Source organism: Miniopterus schreibersii (assembly GCF_964146895.1).
Source record: "Miniopterus schreibersii genome assembly, chromosome: 5".
NCBI classification, from domain to species: domain Eukaryota; kingdom Metazoa; phylum Chordata; class Mammalia; order Chiroptera; family Miniopteridae; genus Miniopterus; species Miniopterus schreibersii.
In genome coordinates this window covers 34,102,737-34,128,438 of record NC_138106.1, presented here as the reverse complement: position 1 = coordinate 34,128,438, position 25,702 = coordinate 34,102,737, and positions in this window count along the sequence as shown.

Sequence of the window (25,702 nt, the reverse complement as noted above, 5' to 3'; positions counted from 1 at the left end):
TGTCCTTTAAAAAATAAGTAGAGAACATTTTGCTATAGGGCAAAAAAAAAGCGATTACAATAACAGAAAATGGATCAGCCAGGATGTGCTTCAACAGAGGGACATATCAAAGCATTATTATAGTCTCTCTCCACTTACTGTTTGGTTTCACTAATCTACATCACTAAATTGACCATTCAGTGCCAGAAAATCTGCCATGTAGGTCTCGACTTTTCATAGCAGCTCTTAAATGTGTATTCGGAAACTACAAAGTGCTGAATATATTTTCAGCCTTTTTATACTACGATTTACAACTAATGACCTTAAGCAATGTCATGCATGTAAAACAAAATTATGAGACCACCCTGGTTTAGAGCCGAATAAAGGTATAGAAGCGAACTTCATTATCATTCAAATTTAATAGGGGAAAAGAACAGCAGTAAAAAAATAAAAAAATCCATAGTAGTATAAATAAATCTATTTCGCAGTTTTACTTTATGAAAATATCCTCCACTTGTTTTTTGCTATTACCGGCTCAGGGTAAGTAGACAATTATCTAAGCTTAATGCCAAAAGCAATATGCACTGCACACACTCCAAACCCTTGTGCCACATCAGCCAGTGCCCGCAGGGATAAAACATTTATCAGTCGCTCCTTAGCGCAATAGCGGGTTTGAAAATTTGGTTGCCCAGGCTGACATTTAGTGAAATCATAGTTTTTGCTTGGCTCGGAATCCCACACAGGAAACCCTGACGCTGGGATGACTCCCCTGGCAGCGTGCCTCCTGATACCCGCTGAACTGCGGGCTACTTTCTGTCCCACCACTTCCCATGAAAGAAGTCCTTTTACTTCCCTGCTATAGTTGGCACACTGCCCTTTTCACAGACCCAATGAACCGTCCTCTTGGATGTAACAAATTAGTACATTCTCAGAATAATAATAAGTGCAGGCATAAAAACAGTATTGTTTTTATTTGGAAATGAAGTAACTCATTTTAGCTGAGTGACTTTCTCGGTGTAACACCACAGGCCAGTAAAAAAAAAAACTTTTCTGAAAAGAATGGTCAATTTCAGGAGCGATATGACATATCGGTTACTGTAAATATCAGGGAAAGGCAAAAGAATAGGAAAAGATGGCATTTGTTGCAGAGCCGTTAAAGAGAAAATAGAAGGTCTGAGGAGAATACAAATGTGTAACAAATAATGTGTCCATTTCAAAGTACAATTAGAGAAACAAGACTGGGAATGAGTACAACGTAAGTTTAGTTTTTATATCAGCCTAAAATCTCTTAACTGATTTTTCTGTTTGTAACTGCAAAAAATAAATAACTACGAGGTGAGTGTTTTTAAAATGACCTTCAGGTATGTTAGAAAAAATAAATATAGAGAATCTTAGAATAACATAAACATTTTTTCATATGTTAATGAACATTTCAAAATCTACTTTCAGTGTTCAAAAAGACCCCTTTCCCCACTTCGTGTGCGTGTGTGTGCATGTGTGTGCATGTGTGCCTGTGTCTGCGCATGTGTGTGTATGCGTGTGTGCGTGTCTCCACACTCAAGAATTTTCTATGTTCGTAAAGAAAAGGAAAAAGTTAATATTTACAAATGTGCATTTAAGTCAAATGTACTTCAAGTCAGAGCCATAAAATTTATAGGAAACACTTTTCCTCATTATTCTGGAAGGGCCATCACCACCTTTCAATGTCAGGAACCCTGAAAAATACGACTACAAAAACCGTTGTTATGATAGTTTTTCTGACAGCTTCAACGGAGATTTAACTGAGATTTGAATAGCAAGTGTACCTTTAAGCAGACAATGAGGTGAAATTAGAACTGCCAAGAAGTATGAAATAATAAAGTAAATAAAGATACATTTTCAATATTCTAGATTTTGTCCAATTTAGATGTCAGCTCAAAATTATAATCTGGAGATCAAAACAACCATTAATCTACTCTCCCTTTGCTCTAGCCCTGATCATTTCAAGCAAATCATGATATTCCGTGTAAAAATGTACCAGAAATTTACTAAACTTTCTGGTTCAAATGAGTTCAAGAATATCTCATTATAAATGGAGACAGTCCTGAAAAGGCAGCCAAGCATGACTAAGAAGATCACTCTTTTACACAAAAAATAGCTTTCTTATTTTACCCTTTGTTGAAAAGACATTTGGTCAGCCACAGGGGAAATACATAATCTACTTTTATATTCAAATAACTTATTTGAAAACACTACAGCTACAATAACCCTAAAACAATTCTGGACCGAATATGCATCTTACATGGGTTTATGTGATCTTCATTATTGACTTGTTTTTGTGTGTTAGTGATGATTTGGGCAACTCTTTTTGAAAGACAAAAACACATTCAATAAAAATGTGCCATGAAGTAAAACTATTTCTGAAATAAAATAGGTGGCACTAACATGGTATAGTTCTATAACTAATTTTATACGTAACGTCAAAGTGTGAACATTGCAGCTCTTTTCATGTGGCGGTCTCTCCATTTGATTTAACGTACATTCCAACACACGGTCTATCTGGTAACAACATGGCAGAGGCTACGCCGTCATAATTTGCCTTTTTATAAAGACAAGCAACAACACTTGAACATCGCAAGATCTACAAGACTTCCCCTCCACCCAGATTTGCTCTTTTCAGTTCCGTGACTGTTCCTTTCACTGTTTCAAAAATAAGGTTGATGTTATGAACTTGGAGTTAACTATGAAACACTCTCCTCCTCCCCCTCCCCACAGGAGCCAAAGAAGATGCCAGCAGCAAACGAGGTTGGCCCATGTGCTTCAAGTGACACACTGTTTCTTTCCTTCAGTTGCTCAATATCCAAAATTATATAACAGCAGAGGCTAGCACGGGCCGGGGAGGAAAAGCTTAAAGCAATTAGTTTCCTTGTAAGTACTTAGCCCTCCTTATTTAGTTTTTTTTTAAGAAACAGGCAACCATACAATGAATCTCAAGCAGTTGCACAAAGCATTTTAAAACTGTTTCCACAGCCTTCATTTCCTTCCTCCTCGCGCACATAAAAGGTAGGAAGCTGCTACCGCAGTCACGCTCTAAAACTGATCACCCAGAGTCGGGAAAGTTTGCTGTGCTTTCCGCCTATGCTTTGCCGCTCGCTTTTCGGGGTGCGAGTAAGTTATTTCCCGCTCTGATGCAGAAGACGGGGTGGGAAACGCCAGCGTGTCCCGCGCAGCCCGGGTGGGCGCTTCCCGGGACCCCGCCGCCCTCCCCGCAGAGCCGAATGAGGATCTGTGCTCACCACACATTTCAGGACAAAGGAACGAACTCATGGGGGAGGGGAGACCACACACCATTTATAAGGTTTGTTCCGTTTACAAGAAAACTATTGTCCCTGCTTTGTTGATTCATTATGAATGACCCCGCGTGACAGATAACGAGCGGCCGCCTCCTCGCCCAGCCTGCCAGGACGCGCCCCGCATTCGGCAGCGGCCCGGGGGTGGCCCCGCGCGCTGCTATTTTAGGAAACCGGAGCTGCAGGTACGGGAGGTGGCTCGGATCACAGGCACAGCCACCGGGTTGAAGACTGGATGAAACCGTGGCTCCGGTACCCCAAAGATCACGCACAATAACAGCACAGGGCTTGCTGTTGCCCTGCGAAACTCGGCTGCGAAGAGCCAGACTCCGCTAGAGGGAGTGAAAAGAGCCTGGAAAGGATCATAGAGACCTGACTCCACGCAGGGTCCCACCCCTGACGCTTCAGTCCCTAGGAAATCTCCCGGTCTCCCCACCTACAAAATGGGACGAAAATATATTTTTTAAAGGAAAATCACCTTAAAATCTTTTGTTGGAAAATGCTATAGAGCGCACAAGTATTATCTTCATCATCCATTGAACCTTTGTACTTTTTTCTGTGTCCCAAGGGAAATAATAAATTGACATATTTTCTGTCATCAGAGATCCTTTTAAGACCACAATGTGATTGCACTCCAGCACATCTCACACTTATCCCCATTAAATACACACAAAGGGCCGAGCGCGGGGAAAGAAATAGGTGGGCATGAAGGGCAGCTCGGAGAGACTGTCGTACAACACGGGGCTCCGTCCTAACCTGCCCCAGCCGCGACGCGGGGCGCGCAGCCACCGCACAAAGGCTGGCAAATGCGCCCCGCGCGCGCTCCTGCCCAAACCGGCCGCGCGGCGGGGAAGAGCACGCAGATTGCTCTCCCGAGTGGCCATTTGATTGCGGATCAGCTATGTGTTCCCCTACCGCTCCAACAACCCTGAGTGGTGCCCTGTATCTTTTTAAGTGGTTGGTTTAGTTGAAAACACAGGAAAGAACGCTGTTCCTCTTTGTGGCACCTACCGTGGTAGCGCTGTAGGGTTTTCTTTCTCTTTCTTTCTTTAAGGAATAAAGGGACCTTAAAAATAAACCCAGGCCTCCATGAAGAAAAGTCCCGTGGGGGACAGAGAGGAAAAGGATACTTTTAACCTTTGCTTCCCCTTTGGTCCATCTGCTATGGGGTTTCCCTAGGCCACCAAGTGGTTTTCAGAGGCGAATCGGAAGAGGGCCTCAAGCGGCGGGGACACCGGCGCTCTTACAGGCTGCTGGCCGGAGGTTACTTGGTAAACGTCTGTGAAGGGCCGTTTGGCAATTTCTACCAAGCCCTGACCCCAGGAGTCCATCCTGTGGCTCTGCCCCCACATGTGCGAAATGACATATGTATAAGGTTGTTTGTCCTAGTGCTGTCCACAGTAGTAAAAGATTGGAGACACCTTAAATGTCCATTGATGGGGCTGATTACATTATGGTGGGAGGATACAAGGAAATAACAGACAATGTAAAAAGGAGCAACTGATATAAAATGATCTCTAAGATATAATGTTAAGAGGGGGGAAAAGCACGGTACAAGAGAATATGAACGGTATGGGACTCCTCGTGTGGAAAGAAGGGGGAAAGACTGAAATGTATGGCTTGTAAACTCCATGACAATAGGGTTCACACTGGCTTTGATGATCCCCATGTCCTTAGAGAAAATGTTGTATTTCAGATGTGGAAAGGTCTGAAATAAAGTTGTGGTGAATGAAGGAGAGCAAGAGAGTTAAGAATTGATTTGGGGGGGAGAAAAAAACCTAAAATAAAAACAAAATCTGGATTCAAAGATGTGTACAGAACTTGATAGAAATTTTCATGAAAAAATATTGGAAAATATTAGCAGTGGCATTAAGGAAGATCCCACTTTCTTCTTTATCTCTTTATCTGCCTGTCAGTTTTTCTATGAGGCTGTATTTATTTAATAATTTAACAACAAAACAAAATACTACATTGGACTTGTCAGTTGTACTTGGTGACTCTTTGCATATATGGTTTGGGAGAGGGGGGAATCAAAGGTACTTCTGAGATTTCCAACTTGGAAAACTAAGTAGATGTTGTTAAAAGGAGTTAAATTGAGGAGGCCAATGAGAGGGAGACAGGCAGTGGACTTCAGTATTATGTGTTCCTCAGGGTTCATGTAGTGAGTAGGCCTTAGAGTGCCCTAAGAAACCTTTCTGGGCATCACTAACCACTGTATGCCAATTCCACTGCGAAGAACATGCAGCCATCCTTCTACTGTGGGATCACCTGGGAGCTGTCCGTACGACACAGTCAACCATGTTTTCTAAAGAAACTTACAAACCATTCAAAGTAGTGTTGACTCTTACTAGTATTGCTTCTATTGACGTGCAAGTAAGTGCACTTGTGTAGGACAAAAATTCCGGCACACACTGACTCAGGTTACACAGAAACAGCTGAGGGTAAGCAGGTGGTGCCTGGCAAAATTGAGACCCTCTGTTTGGCATCCTCATGATCTCCCTCCTTGATTCCCCTGGATTTTCCCCACCCTTACTGGCTTCCTCTGTAACCTGGAGCCCATTCTGCATGCATCTGTCCAGCAGGCCTCTGCTCCCCAGGTGGGCTTTCTTCTCCCTCCCTCTCTGTCCTTTCCAAAGCCTACCTTTGACCTCTGTGCTGATATTCAAGTCTACTCTAGTTAATATAAAATATTATTGGATTCATATCCCACTTCTCCTGAAGCCCTAAGTTTTTCTACCATATGGGATATTATATAAATTTGAAAATGTTACAATATACCATTTTTATTTTTATTACAAAGTCTCTGACATGGAAGTATACCATTTGCTAATAGAAGAATTTCCCATGTTTCTGAATGATTTAAGGTATAATTAGGATTTAGCCTAGTAGACGGTTTCCCAAAGAGTCCCCAGGATTAATGGGTCCCAGAAAAAAATTGATGTTCAAGTGGGTTAGAAAAATGTCTCTTATATATTGCTCTCTTACAGCTTCACCAACAAGTTGGGCTATTAAGGGGTTGGAAGTGCTCTATAACAAAAATCTGGTTTAATTTTGTTTAAAGCCAAGTTTCCTACATTTAGTTCGCTTTCTTACCTTCCTCTGCCTTTTTAGAGAGTCCCATTACTATTTCAAGGAACTTATGATTTGTGGAGCCCAATTTGATACTGATCTAGTAAAAACCAACATCCTATTATTATTATTATTGTTAATGTTGTTATTGACCGAGTATGCTTTTTTGATGCTTTATAAGAATTACTCACTTAATCCTCAGCATGACTCCATGATGTAAATACCATCATAACCTTCATTTGACAAATGAGGAAAATAAGGCCTTGAAAAATTAAAGAACTTGCACAAAGTCAAACCACCACAAAGTGGTGGAGTCGGGGCTCAGCTGCTTCTGTTTGACTCTGGAGACCCATCTTCTTCACCTCTGTGTTTCTGTGAGTCTTTATTTACCTTGCTTGAATCTGTACTTGGATCTGACCTTTAAGGAATGGAACAATATTATCTTGGGGCCTGTGAGGTGGAAGCAGCAGGGGGAAAGGAAGATTCAGGAAAAACAGAGGCCACTTGCATGGCTACTCCTCCCATGAGGCCCTTAAAGCAGACCTCAGCTTCCTCATCTGAAAAATGGACATATTGACACCTCTCGGGACTGCTGTAAGTCTTGAAGTTAAAAACGTGTGAAGTGCTTATAGCACAGTGCTTCAGCTTGATGATCTTGAGGCACTGGTGCCTGGCACATAGAAGACAGTAAGAAATGGTGACTATGACAACCTTGGACAAGTTTCTAAACCTCTCTGTGTAATAATGTTACCTATATCATAGGGGTGGTTGTGAACATTATATGACAGGTGAATATGCAGAGCACACAGTAAGCACTGTATGGGTTTGCCATTTTAATTATTTCCCTCCATGGGGCTAAAACCATGGAGAGCACACAGAGAATGCTGTCTCCACAGTGAAAAGAAAAGCATCAGGCTCTCCAACTCCAAAGATTGATTCTATTAAAAGTAGACATTATACCTTCATCCAACCATCATATGCTTCAAAAATTTAACTAGAATTTAGGTGCCAGTCACTCTTTTATTTTATTTTTTAAAAATATATCTTTATTGATTTCAGAGAGAGGAAAGGAGAGGGAGATAGAAACATCAATGATGAGAGAGTCATTGATCGGCTGCCTTCTACACGCCCCCGACTGGGGATTGAGCCCGCAACCCGGGCCTGTGCCCTGACCAGGAATCGAACCCCGATCGCCTGGATCCTGGGTTGATGCTCAACCGCTGACCCACGCCCGGCCGGGCTAGGTGCCAGTCATTCTTAAGCAAAGCTCCTTAGACTTTAAGGGAAGGTACTTCTGTAAACAGTTTCTAATTTCTCTTCTCAGTGAGGGTTGATTCAGCTTGGCAATAAGTGACCTATGAAGTTATATAAATCGCCTGAGACCACTGCCACCATTACTTTTTACATTGTTTGGCCAAAGGGAAGGAAGAAACAATCTCAATTCCCCACTATCTCTACCCTCACCACAGACAATTCCTAAGCCCACAACACACACAGTTATACTATGGCTTTGTACTGCATTGTTAATTTGCATAGCAGTAAAAAACATTATTAAGCTACATATGTTCCTGAATTTCCATGAGGGTGAGTGCCCAGAAAAAACAAACACACTTTGGGATGATACTGAAGCATTTGCACTTGGAAAATAAAAAAGTAACATTTTATCATGAACATTTTCCTGTCATTAAATATTTTTCTAAAACATTGTAATGGCTAAATGATATTCCATTAGTGCATATACAAAGATTTACTGCAAGAAAATCCTATTGTTCAACATTTATGTTGTTTCTAAAATTTTAGTGTTATAAATAACTGTGATGAATAATGGCCTTGTACTTAACTTCTAATGTGCATTTCTGTTTATGAATTTATAATTCAAGGAGTGGTATTATTGATTTATAAAGGATACGTAACTTATAAATACAACTGGCCTTTTTTGGCCATAGTTTGACTGTATAATGAAAAAACAAAAAGTAAAATCTAGAAAAGTAAAAGTGCCCAAATTCCCTAACGTCTAATTGCCACTATAAACTAGACTCTGAGCTACCTTTTCATCTTTGTCTAAATCCTCTCCCTACCCACTCTCCTTCCTCCTCGCCTCCCTCCACACACTCCGCATAGCCACTTGGGCCCCAGGCACAGGAGCACTTGCTATTATTGAATAATTCATAAGCTTTTATAAATCTGGGCCTTTGCTCCTGCTCTTGCCACCTAGAATGTCCCTTTCAGCCTATCAAGTGCCTGCCAGTTCCCCAAGTTCTGTCCAATCTTCAGTAAACAACTTAACCTATCTGGGCTTCAGTCTCTCTACCTGTGAAATGGACATAATAATGTTACTTTCCTCCTAATATTGTTTGAGGGTCAAGAAAGTAATACTTACAAAAGCCTTTAAAAGCCTAAATTTAGGAAATGGCAACAAATGTTAGCTATTTAATATTATTGTTATCTGACATACTGCCTCCTCTGTATTGTGCAACCAGTTTATATAAAATTCCATTTGAAATTAGGAGGCTCTCGAGCTCTAGGATTTCATGAATTGACTCTGAGGTTAGAATTTGGAAGGGACCTCAGAGATCACCTAAACACCAAGCTCATCAAAATATAATGAATCACCCGGGGAGCTTGTTAAACGTGCAGCCCTAGACTCACTGAACCAGACTCTGGTGGTAGAGCCTAGGAAGATGCATTTTTAAAGTTCCCAGGTCACTATTCAGCATGATAAAGTTTGGGAACTACTCATTACAGTCTAAAACCCTGGGTCTGCCAAAGAAAGAACAAGGCCACAGAAGGTTAAGTAATTCTCCTTAGATGACAGTGGAAAAAGAGCCTATCTATTTTGTGGAATGAAAGAATTGCCATATCTCACATCACCAGTGAAACACAAATGATTTCAAGGATGCTTCAGTGATGCTGTGGTTCCAAGCTTTTGTACTGGAATAAAAGAAGAACGTGAGCTCAGATCAGGCTTAAAATTTGATTCCAGACTTGTTGGCAGGAAGATTGATCAAAGTTCGACCTAATTGTGGTCTCTCATTTATGGTGAAGATGTGAATCCCAATGAAGAATTGATCTCAGTCGCTGAACAGTGAGTGACACCACTGTAAACACACATCTACACCCCGCAGGACAGAGCAGCTTGCTCCCAATAAAGGCATTTCTATTTTGTCTCGTCTATTTAATTTGACATTTGTCTTTTGGCAGAAGATGCATTATTGAGACAGGGAACAGAGATGATGTCTCCTTCCTTTTGGAACCACATGAAGAAATTTCATTTTATTTTAGGGGTGAGCGGATATGTGAGTTGAGGGAAGATTTCCTGTATAATTACTTCTGAGATACATATTTCTATTTGAGGAAAAGCTATACAAGAAAATGAAGTCCATTCTTAATAAATCAGACTATTCATTTTACTCAAAGACAATTTCTATTTATAAAAATGAACACAGTTGATTCTAAAGTCAAATACAACAGTTGTATTAGACTACCACACCCACTGATGAAATCATATGATCGGGAGCTCCAATTTTAAATAAACAAAATTAAGACCTTTTTAAAAAAGACAATGATGCTATATTTCCTGGTGAAGTACATGCCATATTTTTAAAATGAAACAAAAAAACATTTATCCATAATTGCTGCTTGGAGAAATAAGGAATGGTAGTATCTACAGGAAACCTCTGAGGCTATTATTGTTACCATAGTACTATCAATTAAGAGAAAAACAGATGACTAGAGTGTGCACAGCAATAATGGGCCCACTGTCTCAGGAGGGGTATCTTGTGCCATGATCGTCTTCACACCAGTGGGACAGTTTCCAGAGGGTATACCATGTATACATGCACACCACAGGCTGGCCCAAGTGTCTGCATTGTAGAGAGTTTCCCAGAAATGGGAAATTGACCACTTCCGCTTTTACTCACAGACTCAAAGCAGAATCATGTTGCATCCTCTCCTCAAAACCAAAAGTATGTAAGAGTGCCGTGGATCACCAAACAGTGGCCACAGGTGCAATATTCATAAGCGGCCAGAGGATTGCATCTTGGGGTACACAACCTTTCGTGAATCACCAAGAACACTCACACTCTGCATCTCCCTCACTTGCGTCTCCACCATTCCCGCCCCATCATCACTCCCTCCTCACCCTGCATCACCTCACTCCTTCCTCATAGACTCTTGAGCAATCGGTTTCTGTTTAGCTTTGGCTTTGACATGTTAAGGGGCCAAAGGCTGAAGTGACCAAACACACCTTGTTTCCTCATTCAACAGAATTTCACAACCCCATTTTAATCGTAAAGAGCTCAAAGGTACAGTGGTTGTTGTACAGTTTTCACTAGCTGCTAAATTCCTTATACCTGCTTCCATAGGATAAGGTTGTTAGATTAGATTTCCTTGTAGAAGGGAAAATCTTCTCAAGGCCAAGTGTTCATTTCGCTATGTGGTTTCAGGCAACAAATCCACATGTACCTTTCACACGTGAGGGTCATTTCATCAAAGTATGCATCATCTGTGTTTCTTATATTCCTTGCACAGTAATCACCAGGGGTATTCTGTGGCATAGTTTCACCTGATCCAAGATGATCAGAGTAGGATAAAACTGTTCACACTGGAGCCAGAACAAATAACTTGCAGATACTGAGGGGTTTATTGGTTTTTACCCATGTAATGCATATACTTTTATCCATGAACTACGATTTTAAAACAAAATTAGAAACTGACTTTGGTATCTATCACCAGTTTGGTACCAACCAGTACTTAGGGTGGTGCAATTTCTATGTATGTCAGTATTAGGTTTGCTTAGAAAAAAGGTCTAACATGAAGTACATACTGGCTGATTTTCCACAATGACTCAGTACTGTGCCTGCCACACTGAAAAGAGACCATTCCCGTTTACCCTCTATATATGAATAGAATTGCCTTGAATCTGTCAAATCTCATCTTGTTCATGCAACCCATTGTCTTAGTTTATCAAAACAATGTTCAATTCTAGTTTTTGCCAACAAATCGTTGGTACAGTTAAGCTTAACAAACGTTATTCTGGCATTAAGGTCAGGTATATAATGACAAATCATTAGGACAAGTCCTGGAGATTCAGGGTGCAGGTTTACAGTTGTAAGTACACAAAGCACACAGTTTATTGTTGTATTATTATGTATTAATTATTGTACTATTTTCCATATGAACAACTGTAAACCTACTTTTGCCCCACCCTGTATGTTTAACATGCTAATATTGGCAATGCACTAATTTTAATTTGTTGTTTTAGTCAACATCCCAATAGGCTGTGCATTCCTAAGATTTTGCTACTTTTTACATGGCCAAAATTGTCAAAACATGTTGTGTCCTTTGTTTTTGACTTTAATATCAGATTAGATTACTAAAGAGGTCAATGAGATAAACCTGAGAAAAGTCAGATAATATTTGTTGTTGATACTCCAATAATGTTTGTAATAATATTCTAAATGTTAATAAATCGACATCTTGGTGGAAACTATCTGCTTTGCAGATTGTTTGCCAAGTAATTTCAGGCAAGTCATTAAATTTTCTGTCACATGGTCATATGATATAGGGGTTGTCTTTCAATAATACTTAACTATTAATTTAATGACTATATACCTAATTTGAAAACCTGAGATAAAATATGCAATAAGAGTGAAGAGAAAGGTATGGTTTCTTGGGTATTTAATAATGAGACATAAAATGCTCAAGATAAGGAAAAATTAAAACTGACAATTCCAACCCTTTGAAATGTTATCTAATGTATTATGTATTAGAGAGGCTCTACTCTATTTTAAAAAACCATAAATACTTGAATTATAAATAATAAATTTAGAAATAATTTTATTTACTTTCAAATATTAAGTAATCTGAAGGGAAAAATCTACAGCGATTTATTTTTTATGAAAGAGGTATTTGTAGTTACTTTATCATCTACTTTCTTTCAGTAAAAAGGGAATTAAACTATTACAGGACACCTTGTTAAGTAATTATATAGCAACATCACTGTGCAATTAAATAGCCATCAGTCCCTGCAGCTGAGAAATTTCAGGTAATTATTCAAAGATAATTTAATAGGAGAATTACTGTATTCAAGCAAGCTTTAGCTAGTAATCTACCTCAATTAAAGCATCCAATTAATTTCAGAACCTTGATAACAGTTGCCTTTGGCAAAACTATCCTTTCCCCTCATTTGATCCTACATATACAATATTCCTTAAACATTGTATAAAGTTAATTTACTTCTCCTAAAAGTATAGTCTATTAATACAGAGAAATTAAACAAATGCAAGTATAAAAAATATTCCTTTTTCTTTTTTCTCTCTCTCTCATTTATACCTTGTACCCAGCCTCTTCTGTCATAATGAAACAAGGAGGATTTGAATTCTGGGGCATCAACTTCCTTGGTTTTCATCACAAAGAGCAGAAAACTTCCAGAAGGAACTTTTGTTTTCAGACCGATTAGCTCACTGGATAACTATCCTTGGGAAATGTGCCCCTATGAACTTGGTGGTGACGGTGGTGGTGGAGGCAGCAATGTGTATGCTGAATTTCCTTGATTGTGTTCATGCAGCTTTGGAGTCAGGTGGGTTTGGAAATGCATAGAAGAAATAGCTTCTGTTTGTTCAGGGGGCTGCTAATCTTGTTGACTCTTCAAGCTTTCCAACTGTTCCTTAACAGCCTTCCTGGGTTCAATTCGCTCACAGTTTTACCAGTTTCTTGGTCAGTTCGCTCAGCCTTTTTGAGCCTCAGGTATGGAGCTGCCTGGTCCTGTAGAGGATACCACTAAGGCCATTCTCAACCCAATTGTGATTGTCCTCCCCACTGGCTGTCTCACATTACAGGACTTCCAGAAAGGAAAGCATGTGGCCTGTATCTTGAGTTCATTTGCCTCAAGATTAGATTAAAGGTAGTATCAGGTTGGTGAAAGTGGGGAAAGTCTGTAGGTTTGGCTGTGTGTATTGTCAGATGATTAGAAAAGCCAAAACACAGAAATGGTTTGCCTCTGGCCATGCCTTTTAAAGCTCCTGGAGCTCTCACAACAGTTGGGGAAAGTGGATAAGAAAAGACCATGTAGATGTCCACAGATGACTCAGGAATTATTGCAGGCTCATCTCCCCCACATCCTCAGCGAGTAGCAACCTTTGTCTCTCTTTAACTTGACACTTGGGCTGCCTTTCCACCGTTAGTTCCATTTGGAAAAATGACCCAGCATGGACTGTTCATTCTGATTCCGACCTACCATTTTCTAGTACCCTGCTTTCAGTATTCCCCTGGGTCAGAACATGTATCTCTAGGCAGTAAGTTCCCATCCAGCAGAGGCTCCTAGGACCCCACCCAACACAACACTCATTTGTCAGAGGAAGGGGGTAGAATGGTTGCCAGAGGTTAGTGGGCTGGAAACGTGTAGTTCAGGCCTGGATTAGGGTTAGGTGAGGGAGGCTGAGTCATGCAAGTGACAGGGCGGATTCTGTCTGTTTTTTATATATATTTTATTATACTGTTGCTGCATTTGCATCTACTTTCTGACCACTGGAATAGCTAACCGAGTACAGTCACTCCATTTCTCCAAGTTTCTGATAAATCTAAAATTTAAATGTTTCCCACTAAAAGATGTATCATTACATCTTTCCACTTTGGTCATTTTTCTAGGCAGTAAAGGGCAAGTCACTTTTCTACTGCAAAACTATAATATCTGTATTATAAATAGCAAAGCTTTTAAAATTCTGATTTATTTTAAGGTAGTTTCATTCTTCGCAAGGTTAACATTGTTTTTCTGATAGGGTTTGAGGTTTAGGAAATTCATGTGAGAAAAAATGTTTTGTCATCCAATTAATCTTAATTAACTCAAAACCCCAAAAAAGGCATTCCTGAACTTGAGTTTAGCAACTTTTGGAATATAACAAGGTAAGAGAACACATCCAGGGTATCTGGTACCGGTCTGGCTCATGTTAGGCTCAAACCATATCTATTACATAAATGAGTCCTTTTGCCTTTCTCTTCAGTACAAGGCTCTATTTATTTATTTACTTATTTATTTATTTACTTACTTATTTAATCCTTACCTAAGGATATGTTTTTATTGATATTTTTAGAGAGAGAGGAACAGAGAGAGAGAGAAGTAAACATCATTTAGAGAGAAACATCGATTGGTTACCTCTCCTATGTGCCCTGACCAGGGATCAAACCCACAACCTAGGTATGTGACCTGGACGGGAACTGAACCCATAACCCTGGTTTTGGTCCACGGCATGATGCTCCAACCAATGGAGCCACTGGGCCAGGGCCTCAGTACTAGGCTTTACCTTGTACATATCCTGAATGGTCTAATCAGTGTGCAGTTATACTGCTAATTTAATAAGGTTGCGTTAACCACTACACCAATGCACTATTTTCCTGCTACACTGAGATTAACCAACAGGAAAGCCTAGCCTTTTAAAAGCAAATATGCAGGCAAACAAAAATACCAGTTTGAATATTCTATATCTCAGTCCATTTGTGCTGGAAAGAATAAAAAAATTGGGGAAAAAATAAAAAAGAGAAAATTAAATAAACTCCCAAAGAGTAATCAATGATGTTCTCTCCCATAAAGGAGCATAAATATATTGATGAGGTCCAAGTCACAAGTTGTAAGATTTTTCCACTTTGTTATGCAGGCATCATCAGTAACTGGCAATATTTACTATCTAGAGTTGTACTTGTGATCCTGCTGACATACAGAGTCAAATTATACATCTATCCAACCCCTAATCACCAGAGCACTCCCAGCACATAGCATCCAAATGATTAAAGCAGGTAATGATTTCTCCCAAATAACCACAAGATGCCCAAAGGATTTAATTCGTTTTATCTTGGTTCCTCTTGCTATTCTAATTATTACTGCTTTTGGAGTTAAGTTACCTGTAATTTTCTGTTAGAATTACAAATGGTACACTTAGCTTTCTTATCATGTCACAGAACTAAGTTATTAATCACATTTAGAAAAAACTTTCAGAAGATTTAATAAGACATTTTAAAGCCCCAGTGGATTTTCCACTGCTGCAAACTTCCCACATCCCCTAAATAAAGCAGCCCATAATTGATTAATAAAAAGCTAAGTAATTTTGGTATTAATATGATCCCCTGGGAGGCCCCATAATCACAACTAGCAGGCCAGTCACGGTATTGCTCAATTACATATCCAGGTAAATAATCTGCAAATTGAAAATCCCTGTAAGGGGATTTCCAGCATTTTTAACTTGTTAATCCAGGATAAATGCCTGTCAGAGGCTGGACAAAGCCCAGGCCCTTTCATATTTTGATGCTCCTGATTTGTTAACAAATGCTTTAGAGTTACCAAATTGTTTTATATTTAAAATATAGCATTTAAAATGCTATACGTATAGTACTAATGCCTAACATATTAGTGCTATAAACACATATAATATACAATTCATAGAACCAAAATGGCTATTTGACTAAGCTGTTTAACTTATTAATACAGGTTTGTTTTTTCTATGTCTCAGTTTCTCCCTCTGAAAAAAATGAGACTTAGGAAGGAGGGTCACAATTGTGAATGAAGATGGAAGCTCTCTGATACCAGTTCTCATCAATGCTACTTCTATTGAGGGGACAGTATTTCACTCTTTCCTGTCCAGTTAAAGAACCATGAAAAAAAGTGAAACACATGTTTTCTTCATATGTTCTGGACATGTGGCTTCATTGCACATGTACAGAAACCAAACAGAAAATACACCAACTCTGAATTACCACTGAAAAGTCTGGTTATTTTAGTCAACTCTGTTAAAAGAATGGAATGTTAATTTAGTGATTAAAAAAAATATGCAACCTGTTCACACTAGCCATTTGACTCAAACTGAGTCTCTAAATCCATAAACTAATCTGACTGGTTAAGTCAGTCAGCGGTTCAAGAAGCTGCTGAATCGAGATCATTTGAAGAGATGATGCTCTTTTAGTCTCATGGAGATATAACCTTACTCTGACTCTATGTGAATCACAAAATTATGCATCTCTCTAAAATTATACAAGCAATTATGAATACCCCAATTAATAAAAGGAGAAATGCTTTTATTTGCTTAGTGGACAGAGATGAAAAACAAGGAAAAGTGCACTTGGCAATTCAATAGCCGTGTGATTAATTCTCAATGATTCAGTCAGAAACCTTATTCAAGGAGAGAGCTATTTACCCAAGTGAAATCACCCTCCGCATTTAGTTGATGCAGAAGGTGCTTTAAGTTCTCTGACATATAAAGAAGACAGATCTTGATGTCCAAATATACACAGAATGTAGACGTTTTTACACATGTTGTCACATAAAGGCTCAGAGCACAGTTTTAAAGACTCTTGGGAGGCCACTGAACTTGGATCATTCTTAGCTAAGTTATCTAAAACACTTCAAATACTTAAAAATAAAACTAATCCCTGCACTGGTGGGTTGAAAACTTTTCCTATCCCCAGGGCACTAAAATAATACCCTTTCGAACAGTAGGTGAAGTATTTTAGGCGACAGTTCTCTAGTTATAACAAGGCAAGTCAATTTTTAGGAATTAGGGATGCTAATCACAGTGTTTCAAGATGTGCATTGCCGGGGAGTGAAATATATGACCACAAACTGACAAGACGGTGATGTGCTCGCTCCCTCGAAGGGGATGTAAATGGGAGGGAGACTCAGCTTCCTGGTCCCGTCACGGCGTGATCTATCATAAAGGTCAACATAATTGGCCACATACGGCAAAATCAACACCACTTGCTCTCCCCTCGCCTAGCAGATAAGCGTAGAAACGCAGCTTCCTGCAGGGCTAAGTGGTGGCTAGCCCAGATGGAGGAGGAGAAGTTCTGAAAATATGCATGCAGGAACACAAGGCACTGTAATGATGCCATCACATTTAGCATTAACTATATTTTACAATCAATTGCGATACCGTAGGCTGCTCCCAAACATGCATGAAATACTTCCAGGGTTTTACCAGACTGTACACTCTTTCATGTTTATACATTTCTAGTGGTTTGGGACTTTAAAAGCACTCAATATTATAAATGTACTTGTGTTAACAAATGAAACTGCAATAAATGCACTTTCTGGTAAGTATGACTATTTGAGAATTCAACTTCCCTGAAATGGCCCAATTAATCTTCAATCCGAAGCTAAGATAGGATTATAAATTCAATAAAAAGGATTATAAAAAAATAAAACCAAAGCTAAGGTAAGCACTGACTAAAATAGAGGGTGTCAGAAAATTCACATATTAGTAAATAACTGAGTTATCAAATGTTGCCAAATAGATTAAGAGTTGCGTATCTAATAGGAACCTAGGACAGAGATGATCAAAGGCATGTATTTTTATTAAATGCGAAGTCCATGGTTAAGTTGCAAAGGGAATAAGACTGTCAATTTGTATGGGCACACAATAATTATATACAGACCTCACGAGTATGTGACCTGCGCTGTTGCCTAGGGCCCTGTTCAGAAGGGTTCCTCCATCTGGTTTAATGCTCTGCTGTTTCTGTCTTGAAATTCCCAATAATTTTTTATAAACAAAGATCCCTGCATTTTCCTTTTGCACAGGGAACCACCAATAATATATCTGGTCCTAACTTTATGGGCAGTTTAATCTCCACAGAAGTGTTCCTGTCTTAGACTTTCTTGCAAGACTCCTCATAAGAAATCTGCCCTCAAAGGATAATAGAACAGGAGGTGGCTTCAGTGGAAAGGGGAAACACTTGGGGGAAACGGAAAATGTAAAGACAAAAAATAATTATGGATTTTGAAGAAATGACTGAATCTTTCCATTCCCAGGACACAGAGTTAAAATCATAATGTAGGCAAGCAGCTCTTTGATTGCTAACCAGAAGTCACTATGGGGGGAAAAAATCCAATGTCTGAACCATAGGACATTGAGAAGCAAATTAATTTGAGTTCTTTTGTGAAGTTCATTTAAAAGGACTAACTGGAACCGTTTCAAAGAGAACAGTTAAAGGGCTGCTGACATATGTTCAAGTTGGTCCTAATTAGCACTCGGAGTAGGTTTGTCACAGTGTTCCGGAGAGTAAGTAGAAGCATAAAACTATGCTCAAGTATTAGCAGCGATTAAAAGTATGCCAGTGGGTGGGAGTGGGTAAGATTATTTTCTTTATAAAATGGAAGAGCTAAGCCTGGGGAGAGAGCTTGCAAGAGAAAAAGTGGGCACTTTTGAGGGAAGTGTATGGGGAAAATAACCAAAAACAGTATTCAGAGAGCATTATAGTGTACAAAACGCTCAAAGGAGTCAGTGAGGACTTACTACGTGGGCATTAATGAGCACTAATAAGCTGTCCAGGATTTGAGGCCTAAGGCCATTAGAGTATTAAAAGTTCTCACACTTGTTCACAATAGGTTACATCCAGGCAATCCTCCTCCCAGGAAGACAAATGGTACTCAGATGTAAAATATTAACTAATGTATGCATAGCGCATCATAATTTACATACATGATCTTTTACAGAAAAGATTTATTACATGTATAACATCCCTGTAATGTGCGCGGTATAATACCACTTGACAGATGAGACGATGAGGCTCAGAAAAGGAAAGTGAATTCCCTAAGAACATGTCAGAAGGTAATAATCATCTTATTCCAAAATCTGTGCTTTGCCCACCATAAATGTGGTAAATGGCATGTAATATGTTCTAATGTTGAAAAAGGTCAACAACAATAATAATCACAGGGACTCTTCTGAAGCCCTCCCTCCCTCCCATCCTCCCTCCTTCTCTCCTTTTCCTCTTTCCTTCCTTATTATCCACCCATCCACCCACCCACCCATCCATCCATCCATCCATCCATCCATCCATCCATCCATCCATCCACCCATCCATCCATCCACCCGTCCGTTCATCCATCCGTCCGTCACATAAACTTCAGGGTAAATTCTAGTTTTTAAAAAAATATTTAGTATTTAGTGATTTCAAAGAGAGGAAGGGAGAGGGAGAGAGAGATAAAAACATCAATGATGAGAAAGTCATTGATAGGCTGCCTCCTGCATGCCCCCTAGTGGGGATCAAGCCCACAACCCGGGCATTTGCCCTGATTGGGAATCGAACCGCAATCTCCTGGATTCTAGGTTGATGCTCAACTGCTGAGCTACGCCTGCCAGGCTGAATTCTAGTTTTAAAAAGATGATCAGTGCACTCAAAGTCTTTTTTGAGATCTACCATTGTTACACAATGTTTCTTAGGAATGACCCTTGGAATATGCCCAGTTCTTCAGATTGATACTTTCTCCACCTAAGCATTCTAGAGAATGGCAATAGGGGTAATGGAGTATGTAACAGAAATGGCTCTCATGTAATATTCAATGAATAAGACTGGTGTAACTGTGAGGCTGATAGACAACCGAATGGAAGTAAAAATTGTGAGGTAAGCAAAAGTCATGTCTTGTAGCCATTCGCTTCTGCCCTTGCCCCTTTCCTCCCTCAGTCTGTAGTCCATCTCCCAATCACTCTAACAAAACTCAACCTTTAATTGAGATGCTAAGAATTTTCAAAGGGAATTTGAAATTGCATTTTAACAGGGAATTTTACAAAGGAAAAATATAAGGAGAGCACAAAGAGGGAAAGGAGGACATGCAAGGAGAGGGAAAAGTACTGTGAATTTCTCTACTGTGCATTTCTACTCTCCATTCCCAATCTGGGGTCTTCAAGAACCTAGATTACTACCAGTCTTTGCATCTCTCCACTTCCAGTTTGTTCAGAAGAGAATGACCAAACAAAGGCTTGACCCCCTACCTTAGACAGACTGCTCCTGACTGCTCTAGGCTGTAGCACTGGTGTTCAGAAACTGAGGTCAGAAATGTGATACTCAGTTGTTCTGGCCATGTGCATAAGAAACAATATTCTCCTTTCCTAGACTGCATTTTGCTTGAAAATTAAGATGAGAAATTTAGGCAAGAAGCCAAAGAATGCAACTCCTACTTCCCCACCAGCCTACTGCATTTTAAATTCTGTCCCCACTACACCAATGAAATTGGCCTCACCAACAATCAAGGTCAAAACAAAGTCACCAATAATCTTGTTACTATTGACACCATTAATCACTCCTTTGTTTTTGAAATACTTTTATCCCTTTACTTTCTTGACACTCTGTGTTACTGATTATCCACCTACCTGTCTGGCTACCCATCTCCTTTGCATGTTTTGCTTCCTCTGTCTGTCCCATTGGCATCTTATAGGGATTTATCCTGGCCTTTGATCTCTTCTTCGTCTGTTCAGTCCCCTTGGGTTTCCTCACATATTCCCAGTTTCAATTACTCTCTACAGGCTAATTCCAAGAATTCCATCTCAGTTTGATTTTTTACCTGGGCTTTAAACCTGCAGCTATACCCACCAATTGGAAATTACTACTAGTTTATCCCAAAGATATCTCAACATAACATGCCTAAAACTGAACTGCTATCCCTAAACTATTCAATCTCTTTTCCCCTCTGACTCAATGAATAGAAATACCACCAAGTTAGAAAGTTGGGCATAATTCTTGACTCTATTGTGCCTCTCCTCATCTATTACTAACTACTGTAAATTCTACCTCTTTCATTTCTCTCAAACCCATCCACTTCTCTCCACCCCCACTGCTAAAGCTCTGGTCCAGACCAGCCTCATCTCTTGCCTAGATTACTGTGTCTCTTACCACGCCCATTTGCCTCTTGTCCTGTTCACCTCCATCTTTCACATCTCATCCAGAGTGATGGTTCTAAAATGTAAATGTGATCGTGCCATTCTCCGACCCTTCACTGGCTCTCCATGGTGTTCACAAGGCTCTGGATGATCTGACTACTGCCCAGCCTGATTACTCCGCGATTCCGATAGTTCAGCCTCACCAAATGTTCCTTGCACATTCCTCTCTTTGCCTTTTTTTTCTAGGCCTTCCCACATTCTATTCCCTTTTCTTGATATTTCTTCCCTGAATTATTCTTCATCATTCTTCCTCTCTTCATTTATGCATCATTTCCTTCTATAAGTCTTTTCTGAACCCCTCTCTTCTTTGCTATGCTTTGGGCTTAGTTACCTCCTCTCTTTGCTCCTTAGCTCCTCAATTGCCCTTATTGCCTAGCTATATCACCTTGAGATGTAGTTGTCCATTTACTCCCTCAGTCTGTAGTCCATCTCCCAATCACCCCACCAGATACTGTTATATGAAGACACAGGCTTGTCTACTATAATTCACTGTTGTATTCTCAGTATTTAACAAAGAGCCTGAAACAAAGTAGGTACTTACTAAATAGTTCTTGAAGTATTAATAAATCAACTTGGTGGTAAACCTATTTTTTTAAAGCTTTATATTATAAAATCAGATCAGATTATTTTTAGTGGAACACATACAATAAAAATAAACCAACAAATAAACCCTCTGATGCAGAGTATATTGGTTCTGAAGAATACTCCTCCTCAGAGCTGAATATTTATATTTATTGGCCTCTAATAAGGAACTGTTCTGTTACGGTTTGTGACACCTGCCTGAGCATTCTAGCCACAGGCCAATATGTGCATTAGGAACCAAAAAGGAAGGGTAGTGCAGACAAGAGCACAAAGGAGACCAAACAGTCTTCAGGGTCATGCATGGCCAGAGTTTCTGTTTCTATGGATATGCTTTGGGTTACTTAAATCTAACCCCCACCCTCACCATTGTTTCTTCTCTTCTATAGCAGGTTTTAGATGTCACATGGACTCAGTCTCTTTTCTTGGTTTCATCCTGCTCAAACTTCCCTGCATCCCAACACTGAGAAAAGTAAGTGAACTCATGAAGCTATTTTAAAAGAATAACCAAGGCCCTGACCGAGTGGCTCAGTTGGTTGGAGCATCATCCTGTACACCAAAAGGTCATGGCTTCAACTGCTGGTCAGACACATACCTAGGTTGCAGGTTCAGTCCCCAGCTGGGACATGTAGGGGAGACAACCAATTGATGTTTCTCTCTCTTTCTCTCTCTCAAGTCAGTAAACATAACCATATATCCTTGGGTGAGGATTTAAAAAAGTGACTTTAAAAAAAAAGAATAACCAAGATAATTAGTTTGATGCAAACAAAAAAGGATGCCAAGGGATCCTAACTTTCCTGTGGTAGAAGAGGAATTCATTTTCTCTGTAGTCAATTCATTAGCAAAATATTTCACACTAACATGAATTTACTATGCTTCTATCTGTACCTTTGAATGTTCACTCATTCATTCACTCATTCATTCATTCATTCATTCATTCATTCATTCATTCATTCATTCATTCTTTAGTTATTAACTGAGGGTCAATGTTCCAAGAACCAGCTATGAAGTGGATACAAGAACACCCAGTCCAAGGGGAGACTTTGTGCCTGAATAAAACAGACCCTGGACATAGGGTAAGTGAAGACTTATATAGAGTCACATCCCTGTGACTCTAGCTTTTAAAGTTTATATTTGTATGATGTATGTTTTAGGTATCAGGCATTTAAAATTGGCATAACAGAAAATTCAAAACTTGATCTCAGCCCTTATTAAAAAAAAAAAAAAAAGAAACTTCTGAGTGAAAACAGATGCCAGGAAGAATCACAATGAGGATAATGGAAGGGCACTGTGTAAAACACAACTTTATAACAACTCGAGGCATCCCATCTAATGACATTATAATTTGGCTCTCACATATCGGATAATGCACCAGACAGCTTCAGCTATCATTTGTCTAGTATCCATTAAGTATTGTCTTCCTTATAATCGTTGGCTTTGTGTATTGGACAATGAATGAGGTGGGGGCAACCATCTAAGGCATATGAGCAATAAACCTTAATGACAACAAACAATTTGTCAGACATTTTTTTTCCTTCAGCTTTAACATGTGGGTGCCATATAGTGAATTAAATGATTTAACCCATCTCATTCATCATCCAAACCACAGAACAAATGGTTAGAGTCAAGCTTCTCTAGGAGATTACCTGACAGGTGATATATGAATCCAAGGAGGGACTGTATGATGAAGGAACATTAAAGATGACAAGTGATGTGTCAGCCTTCTCGGCTAGTTACTTTCATTGTATAATAGGCACACACATTTCTGGCTAAATGATGGGGGATAACTAAGTTTGGTTTTACATAGTCTGTGGGCTTAAGGGAAGTTATGAGACCACAGAACAAATACATGGACACTACATATTGATGTCACTTTCTGTACCATTTATTCATTCAACAAAAATTTACTGAGCACTTACACTGGGCTAGCACTATTGAAGTGCCAGATTTTTCTTTGGGGGACTCAGAGAGTTAATAAGTCCTGCTCAGGTTCACCAAGCTAATAAGCAGGAGACCAGGGGCTCGGGCAGAGTTCTGACTGTAAACCAGCAGTCTAAACAGTGTAACATGCTGCTTCTTAGCACCTACTGATAAATGGTTTGGCCCTTGCTCCATTTAACTTACACAGTCCTTCCAGCTGCCTCCTCCCACAGTGAAGTCTGTTCCATCACCCCAGGACCTGGCTGAATTTATCAACTTGAATAGAGAATTTGATATAAAGGAATCTGCATCTGAGCTGTAAATTTGACCTTTCAGTTTGAGAACAGAACAGAGAAGGCAGAATAAATAGAAACATTGTTTTAAACATTTTACAGAAGTGAAGATTCCAAACTTTAATTTTCAAGGCTTGATTCTGCAGATTAAATTAATTTGTTGTTACTATTATACTCATTGGGTTATTTCATTTAAATATTTTCTTCCAGATTTTGGGACACACAAAGAATCTATGTGGTGCCAACATATAGGCGTCTTCCTGCAAAGAAGCAAAATTCAAAACCTAAAGTAGACAAAGAAAGGGCAGAGGGAAAAGTGTTTCCAAAATACCCACTATGTTTTAAATTCTGTGCTAGTCCCCTTTACATATATTTTTTATCTATCACAAAAATCCTACAGAGTATTATCTTCATTTTACTAAAGAAGAAACAGATTTAGTAAGTTTAACTAATATGACCCAAGTTACCAGCCAGTACATGATAGAGCCGAGGGTAAAGAACAAATCTATTTAACACCAAAGTTCTTTCCACATGGCTCTCTGCCTCATGTCTACAATTTGTCTCTGACTTTGCTACTTCATCAGTTACTTTGCAGGTAGATAGAAACAGAGCTCCTTATCTCTTAAACTCTCATTGCGCTCAGTCTCTTTATCACAACAAGGTTGTGTTTGCTGGTTTCTCAAGCTAATACTATTGGAAAAAATCTTAACTCTTTATATCCTTCAGTGTCTAAGATTTCGTGGTCCTTCCTACATTACCTTTGATATGGAGAAAACTCCTCTTTTCCTATGCTGGCTTTAGGGTAAGCAAATCTGATTAATTCTATTTTTAAAGATTATTTAGAAGCTGCATTATATACAGAGATTTCCAACTTTCAAAGGACTAGTATACATTAAAGTTTACTCAATTCTATAATTATACTGAGTACCATGTAATCTTTCATATCTGTACACCAAAATATTGGCCACCATTTAAGGCTAATTTACTTGCTATTTCTTCTAAAAGGTTTCCCTTGACCTCGCTATAGAACTTGAGATCATTCCTTTTCTTATGGCACATATGGTTTTGCTTGTATTTGCAGAACATGCAGTATATGCCGGCCACACCATGGTGAATGTACCAACATCATCATTGCCCTCATGGAATGTAAAATTTGCCAAAGGTAACCCCATAACTACCCAATTCTAATGGTATAATTTCATCTATCACAAGTGCTATAAAAAAAACTTCCTGATATTATGCAGTGTGTGGAGAAAAATAAAAATGCAATGTGATGATGCATACTTTTTCCTGTTTACACAATTCTAGGTAATGGCTTTGCGTCTCTAAACTAACACATTTCTCATACTCAATAGGATGTTCAAAGAACACAACTTGTAAAAAGGATTATTTCTTAAAAATTTGCCATGAACAAAACGTGTACAAGGTCTATATGAGGAAAACTATAAAATTCTGATTCATGAAATCAAAGGAGAACCAAATAAATGGAGAGATAGATATTCCATGTTCATGGACATGAAGACTCAATACTCTCGAGATGCCAGTTCTTCCCAAATTGATCTATAGATGCAGTGCAATCCTAATCAATCTCCTAGCAAGTAATTTTATGGATATTGATAAAGTGATTATAAAGTCTATATGGAGAGGCAAAAGACCCAGGATAGCCAACACAATATTGAAGGAGAAAAACAAAGTTGAAGGACTGACACTACCCAACTTCAAGATTTACTATAAAGCTACAGTAATTAAAACAATGTGGCATTGGTGAAAGAATAGGCAAATAGATTAATAAGATAGAACAGAGAGTCAAGAAATAGACCCCCCATAAATACAG